This window comes from Saccopteryx bilineata, chromosome 6, assembly GCF_036850765.1.
Source record: "Saccopteryx bilineata isolate mSacBil1 chromosome 6, mSacBil1_pri_phased_curated, whole genome shotgun sequence".
In the NCBI taxonomy this organism is placed as follows: domain Eukaryota; kingdom Metazoa; phylum Chordata; class Mammalia; order Chiroptera; family Emballonuridae; genus Saccopteryx; species Saccopteryx bilineata.
In genome coordinates, this window is record NC_089495.1 from 122,049,151 (window position 1) to 122,057,414 (window position 8,264).

At 44.9% G+C, this 8,264-nt stretch overlaps 1 long non-coding RNA gene across 1 annotated transcript; it reads left to right on the forward strand.

The window, feature by feature from the left end:
• The first annotated feature begins 1,336 nt into the window (after positions 1-1,336).
• Positions 1,337-4,482, forward strand: LOC136308956 (uncharacterized). Its single transcript, XR_010726199.1, has 3 exons — positions 1,337-2,028; positions 2,535-2,646; positions 4,252-4,482. It is a non-coding gene; the product is annotated as an uncharacterized lncRNA (long non-coding RNA).
• Positions 4,483-8,264: the final 3,782 nt, after the last annotated feature.

Consider the following 8,264-nt stretch of genomic DNA (forward strand, 5'->3'; position numbering starts at 1 on the left):
CGCCCACAACCAAGCGCACCTAAAGAAACTTCCCTGGAGCCCTTTGGAAAACAGCGACCGTCTGCCAGCCAGTGAGATTTCACCACGTCATATTAGCTCAACCACCCTAGGGACCCTTTAAATATCTCACACGGGTCACTCCTTGCGACTTCCCTGGCCTCCATCTTTCCTCGGGGCCAGGGAACCTCACCGGGTGGGATGCGTGCTCTGTACTCAATAAAGCCTTTTGTTATTCCACACTTCATGGCTCTGGCCCCTTTCTTCCTTCTTGGCAGGGAAAAATACCTTACAAGGATCAACAAACTTTTTTCTGTATCTTAGGCTTTGTAGACTTTGTAGGCCAGTTTCTTATGGCTGCTACTAAAGCACAAAAGCAAGGATGGGTGTGGTATGTCAATCAAACTGTTTACAAAAACAGGCTACAGGGCTGGGTTAAACCTGAAAGCATGTAGTTTGCCATTACATTCTTCTGTTCCTTGACTTGTTTTTGTTTTTGTGAAAGACAGACAGACAGGAAAGGAGAGAGATGACAAGCATCAAGTCATAATTGTGGCACTCATTTGTTCATTGATTGCTTCTCATACGTGCCTTGACTGGGGGGATCCAGCCAAGTCAGTGACCATAGGTCATGTCTATGAGGTCGGTTGGCAATGGGGGAAGGTCATATGAGGACTTTGGCTGGAACTACCCACAGCCATGCCCGCCAAAAGAAACGGCCCCGGAGCACTTTGAAAAAGAATGACTGTCTGCCAGTCAATGAAATTTCACCACATCATATCAACCGGCCACAACCATACCTACGCTATAAATTACCCCAGGGTGGGGAAGGCTGCGCGACTTCCCTGGCCCCTATCTTGCGGACCGGTGAACCTGGCCTGGAATGCACTCTAAATAAAGCTTTTGCTTCTCCACACTTGGTGGCTACGTCCCTCTTTCTTCCTCAGCAAAAAGTACCTTACATTTTGTGCCAAAACCTGGAAGGAGCTTGAAGCTCATGGGGGCCACTCCTCTCCCCTTCCCTTCCGAGGAAGTCCAGGACCTCCAACCTCCCACCCACTTCAGCACATAGTATGGTAAGTCCCCTGCCTCCAGCCTCCCCTCAGTTCTTTTCACCTCCGAGACTCCCTGTTCGTAATCGCAGCTGCATCAGGGACCTTCTATCCATCCCGAGTGCGTGTGTGCCCGTGGAGACGTCCCGGACACTCCCACTCTACCTGACCGTCCGGTCGCCAGAGTTTGAGTTGCAGGACGCCAATTCTCATCTCTGATCACTCCAAGGTTGAGGGCCACCATGGGGGCACAGGAATCTAAACTTGGCTCAAAAAACACCCCTGGGATGCCTTATTCAGAATCTCTTCCTCCCTAAAGAAGAAGAAACTGATCTTCTTCTCCACCGTGGCCGGGTCACAATAACCACTGGATAATCGAACCAGGTGGCCTCCTGAAGGGACTTTTGATTTTAATACCCTCACTGATTTCTATTGCCAGAGAACTGGGAAATGGTCAGAGATTCCTTACATTCAGGGCTTCTGGTATCTGCACTCCTGTCCTAATCTCTGTGCCACCTGCTCTATGATACAAGTCCTTTTAGCCAGAGAAACCTCAGCTAAACCCTCCACTCCTGATCTTTCTTCTTTCACCGACCCCCCTGCGGAACTCTCTTCTTTTCCTTCTTTTCCTTCCCCTTGTGCGGTGCCATTACTGCATGTCCCATCCAAATCTCTTCATAAAACTTCTTCTGTATCCTGCTTTGGGGTCTCTACGTAAACCTGCGGAATGCTACTACAACATTTGTGAACTCGTCCAGAATGCTGGTATTCTGCATCACGGGGCAGAGACACCTGAATCGGCTGGTCTTCCCAGAGGGTTGCCTGACCCCGCTGGAATCTCAAGGAAAGGTGCCACCTGAGATGTTCCAGGGTTCCTGTTTTCCTTTGGGGTTTGGACAAATCTTTGGCAGACACCTCTGGTCCCCAAATTCAACAATTTGGCAGAAAGATCGAGGAGTGTAAATTCTGACCTCCAGAGGTAAGTGAGGCAGATGGCAGATCTCTTACTTTTCTAAATTCTGTTTGGGATTAGTCAATTTGAAACTATTGAGTGGACATTTGGTGGTGCTCTCAGGAAGAGGCCTGAGTAGGAACTGAGTTAATCAGTCCTGTCTTGGACTTCCAGGGACACCTTTGTGCTTTCTGAAATCTCATTCTTTGCTTTTATTATTTCTGTCTAAAACCCCTGAGTGATTGGTGTGTGAGTGAGGATCTCTGTGCCTAAGCCTAAGTTCCAGGAACATGGCCTGTGAGCACCTGAGAGGCCCCTGACGGGGAACCACTTCCTTTGTCTGTTGAACTGTGTGCCTAAAAGTCAAGTGTAGATGTAAATAGTAGATGGTCTGTTTTGTAAGTTCTTTGTTTGTCAGGAAAATCTCTGGTATAATTTCGATTGGAATAAGTAAAGCATGCTCATTTAAATTTCTCTATTTGTATGATTGTATGTGAATTCTTTGTTAAATATCTAAATATATCTGTTTTTAGGCCTGAATTAAGTTCTTGCATGCAAAAAATTGGAAATCTCTGGCTTAAAACCAAAGGGCAAAAGCCAAGGGAAGTTCTAAGGTTCTGAACCTTGAAGACTGACAGGGCCGAGGTGGGTGTTGGGTCCTCTCCAAGTTTCCCCTACCCTTCCCCAGTTCCTTCGTGTGGCATGGTTGTTGTCTGATGTGAGAAGCATGGGGTTCACAGGGAGACCCACTGCTTTAGCCATAATGGTGGGAAATTGTAAGAGAGGGTTCTCAGGGAATTGCGGGGTTGCTGTGTCCCTGGGGAAGTTGAGAACCTCATGTGGGCTAGCGTAGCCCATTGTTGGGAAGATGAATTTGTGAAATTTGTACTTTTTTGGTTTGCTGCTTTTGTTGAGGGAAATGGCACTAGGCAGATGCTCGGGGCAGTTGGTTGCAGGTGGCGGATTGGATTGCGTTCCCGCTTGGGAGGTGCCATTGTTTTGCTAACAGCTGCACAAAAAAGCAACGGGGAGGAAAAAAGAAAAAATAAATAAAAGGGGCAGGCTCCTCTCACAGCTCCGAGCACCTGCTCCCCCTCTGGCACCTGAAATCCCAGGCACCCTGACCGATTCCCTTATATTGACATAATAGTGTAAAAAGCACTGTGGGCCAAGAAGAGGGTTAGCATCTTTTCTGCCAGCTGGGTAGTTATGAAACAGAGAGTGCATTTTTACCATTCCTTATTTTTCTCAGTAAATCGGTGGTTCATTGAAGATAGTAGTTTACAATCCTCTTATTATAAATTGTACTAAAATTGTACTAATGATAAGGCATATAGAATTTTACTGCCAAATCCAATGACTTCCTTTTTGTACCAAGGATCTCTTGTTGTGTAAAAAGTATTTTCTATGTTAGAAATGTATTTGTTATTTCAAGAGCTTTTTGTTAATTCTCCTTTTTATTTGCTATTTCATAGCCCTGTGATGTTGAAATCTTGGTTTAGGAAATAATTTAAATCCTTTTTTCCCAAGTAAGCTATAGAATTAGAAAGCTCAGAATTCCCTTTATCAGAAAGCCTCAAACCTTAACAGGACTGTTAGAATCTGTACTATACATACGCCACCCACTTAAGACAATCGAGACCACCACAAGAAAATGTTTCTGGTTACCTAGCTTAAGTGAAATTCTAGCACCTAAGCAAGTAAGGAAATTTTGGACACTTTCCACCAATTTCTGTTAGCTAGAATCAAAGAAGATACTAAGGCAGTCAACTTAGCCTTTACATAGCAATCAGCTCTAAAAATTAGAAAGGAAATGTATTGTAAGATAGCATTATCAGCTGCTAAGAATGAATAAATGAATAAAACTAAGCATTTTGGAAGGGACATTGCTCCTCCCTCAATCACATAACTCTGGCCCCTAAGATGGCTGGTTAGTCAAAGATGGGTAAGATTCCTGAAAGCAAGGGCGATCTAAGACAGGCCCAGTCAAAGAGGGATCATCAGGAGAAGCCTTAAGAACTAACAAAGGTGAGGCTCAAACCCTCACCCCAACAATGCAGGAACCTGCTCCCCTGAAATATTGGCCTTTATCCTCTGTCCAGGGCATCAAAACAGGGGGACTCCGCCCCCACTTCCCCACTCATCAACTGAGGGGGCACATGCCAGGCCAGAATTGGCAAATTGACTTCACTCACATGCCCCCTCACAAAAACTCTGTTATCTCTTAACTTTTGTTAATACCTTTCTAAGGTGAATAGAAGCCTTTCCCACTCTCAAAAGACGGAAGACACCATTGCCTCTATTCTCATTGAAAACATCATCCCGTGGTTTGGACTGCTGACTACCATGCAGTCAGACAACGGCCCGGCCTTCACTGCCCAAATAGTCCAGCAGGTTGCCACCTCTCTCAGCATTACCTGGAAACTCTACATACCCTATCACCCTCAGTCGTCGGGTAAGGTGGAGAGGGCTAATGGCATCCTGAAGGGCCAGCTAACCAAACTTTCCATCGAGACCAGACTCTCCTGGCCAAACCTCCCCCCACCCAACCCCGCACTCACAGAATCAGAGCAACCCCGCGAAACCCCACTGGACTCAGCCCTTTGAGCTGTTTTACAGTAGACCATTCCTAATCAATTACAACTTACCTGTCAACCCCCCTCCTCTTGCCACATTCCTCCCCTTTCTATCCTTACTCCGCCATCTTCTCAGGGAACACGCAGACTGGACCCTTCCTCCCATACGGGGTCCAGATGAAGCTCATCCAGCAGTTTCCCTCCTACCAGGGGACAAAGTTCTTCTAAGGGAACTCCAACCTGGCTCCCTACAGCCCAAGTGGACGGGACACCATATGGTAATATTGACTACTCCTACCGCAGCCAAGCTCCTAGGGCAAACACCTTGGTACCATGTCTCTCACCTTAAGCTTGCCCTCATGCAGGACTGCTGGCAGTCAGAACCACGTGGGCTTGGGATCCCACCCATTTTCAGCTCAACAAAAAGTTGGGCCCTGCAGATCCTCCTGTTACTCCTGTCCCTCCCACCGGAAAACTGCCACCAGAGTGAATTAAAGTAGGGAGCAATGCTGTTACTATATCAATGAGACTGGCCTGCTGTTACTATATCAATGAGGAAAATATCAATGTCCTCAACCATCTGCGAGAGAAACTGTGCAAGGACCTCTCTTCCTACAACCCACTTAACTCCTGGTGGCAGTCACCCATCCTCACCTGGACTGCCCCTATCCTAGGTCTCTTCTAATTATTCACATATTACTCATATTGGCTCCTCTTTTTTTTTTTAATTCTTACTGGGCCGCATCTGCAACGTTTCTTGAGTCACGGTCAACCAAATGCTCCTACACCCATATACGTGACTCCCCTCAGAGACACTACCTTTCGACCTCCCCTCCCCACAACACCCCTAACCAGCAGGAAGTAACCAAACAAATAGCGGCACCCCTATCTAACATAAAAGGTTGGAACGTGAGGTAGGTTGGCAATGGGGGAAGGTCACATGAGGAACCAGGTCCAGGGACTTTGGCTGGAACCACCCACATCCATGCCCGCCAAAAGAAACGGCCCAGGAGCACTTTGAAAAAGAACAACTGTCAGCCAATGAAATTTCGCCACGTCATATTGACTCTATAAATTACACACACACACCCCAAGGCGGAAGAGGCTGCATGACTTCCCTGGTCCCCGTCTTTCAGACCAATGAACCTCGCCTGGGATGCACTCTAAATAAAGCTTTTGCTTCTCCACACTTTGTGGCTACGTCCCTCTTTCTTCCTCAGCGGAAAATACCTTACAATGTCTATGATTCCAAGCTCAAGCTGGCGACATCGGGATTTTGAACCTGGGTCCTCAGCATCCCACGCTGATGCTCTATCCACTGTGCCATCACCTGGTCAGGCTACTATGATCTTCATTATTTCCTTTCTTCTGATTACTTTGGGTATAACTTGCTTTTTTTGTTACTTAAGGTAGAAGCTATAAGGTCATGGGTTTTTTTGACTCCTTGATTCTTTTTCTGTTTCTTAACAATTTTTAACTGAATTTATTGGGGTGACACTGGTTAACATAACTATACAGGTTTCAAGTGCCCAATTCTATAACACATCATCAAACTCCATATTGTGTGTTCACCCCTCCCCCAAATCGAGTCTCTGTCCATTCCCATTTATTACCCCTATTACCCCACTCCACATACGCCCTCACCTCAAACACCTCCTCCTTGTGCCAGGTGATCACCACACTGTTGTCTGTGTCCATTGCTCATTTTAAGTTTTTTAATTTTTATCATGTTGACATGGTTTAAGTAAGTGCCCCACTCAATATGATGCCCTGTACACACCGCATTATGCCCACCTTTCCATATGCAAAGTCTCCACCCCTGTATTACCCCTTTGCCACCCTCCCCTACCTCCGTCTTCCCTTTCACTCTATGAACTGCTACCTTCTTGCTGTATCTATGTGTTATATTGTTGTAAAGTACCCATATCTGAATCCCGCGAGTTTATATAAAGACACCAAGTCCAGATGAATTTTGAAGGGTTTTATTAAAGGAGGAGACTTATTTAATATGCCGACCGCATATGACTAACACAGGGCATTGCAGACCCAAATTGTGCGCACCAGGCACAGCCCTTGCAGCAGGTTATATACTTTTGCTCACATACACACACACAGGTTGGTGGGAAAAGGAGGACGAGGATGGGACACAATTCATTATCAAGCTTATAACATTTGTCTATAGAATTTATAAAAATATTCCTATATATCAAAATTTACAAGATAACACAATAGCAAAAATGTTGTTCCACATATTAAAAGATATTCCTAAATTTTCTAGTGTTCATTTGCCATTCCTTTGTTTAGAGATATATACATTAATTACATGCTTTCAGGAGGGGAGGGGTAGTTTCCATGGCTCCAGGGGATAAATGCCTGCGAATGGCTCATCAAAATAGGAGAAGGTTTTCTCAATCTCTCTCTTCCTGTACCTGGCTAGCTATTTACCTGCGTCCTTATAGGTATGGGGAAGGGAAGGAATTTAAATCTCCTTCCCCTCTTCATTTACTATACAATGCTATCAGCCATCCTGAGTTGTTATAAATCACACAAGTATAAAAATCACTTTTACAAAATCTCTCTGTAAGCCTAGCCCAAATTAATAAAATGCCCTTTAAGCTTCCTAGTAGAAGGGAGTTTCCTACACAGTATGTTTCTGCAAGCTAGGAAACTTTCACATTTCTTTCCCTTTATTCTCTACAGAAAAGAGGGGACAAGAAACCTGATTATTTTCTTTAAAATATTAATATTAATTTTGCAGCTTTTAGGTACCTTACCACTATATATATATGCAATTTGTCTAATCTCTTCACCTTTGATCAAGTCCTATTTTCCCTTCCCTCTGACAACTGTCCATCTGTTCCCTGTGACCCTGCCTCTGTTGCTGTTTTGTTTCAGTTTATTGTGTTCATTAGATTTCACATATAAATGAGATCATATGATATGTGTCTTTCTCTGCCTGGCTATAAAGCCAGTAGCCACGGCCACCATCACAGCCGTCTGGCCCATGCAGATTTGCATTTGATTCAGACAGACGGTAATGAAATAACGGAGCCAAGAACTGGTGGGCCATTACCTTTAATCCTAGCTTGCACCCGGCGGGGAAGAAATACACACAGTGGGAAAACACTTCCCTTTCCATTCAGGACTCCCAAAGCCACTGACTTATCCAAGTTTCCTAGAATAAAAGGTATCTACCTCACCAGCTTTATTCACCTCTGTTCCCCATCTCCTTCTCTCTGCACAAACTCTGCACAAACTGGCTTCTCCTTCAGCACTCTGCCATCTTGGCTGCTTCTCCTCTCCTCCATGTGACCTTTCTCTGCTCTCCTCCTGCATGGACTCCTCTGCCCCATTTTATAGTGTAGAAATCAAAATTCTTAATCCAATATACAAACAAAGAAGTCTCTTATCTGAGGCATAAATGGGATTCCTCATAAGAGTGCACCATCCTCTATCATGCAACAGTCAAGGGTGTGGGGAAAAGCTTAGTCTTAAAACTAAGTCTTAGGCTATAAGGACCCTGCCTGCTTACAGCCTGTCCCCTACATTCAATACAAACTATAAGCAAGAAAACATATATATCATATTTACAAACTTATTTGACTAACACTGGCTTATTTCACTACCATAATAATCTACGCCAAGTCCATCTACGCCTCTGCAAAATGTAAGATTTCCTTATTTTTT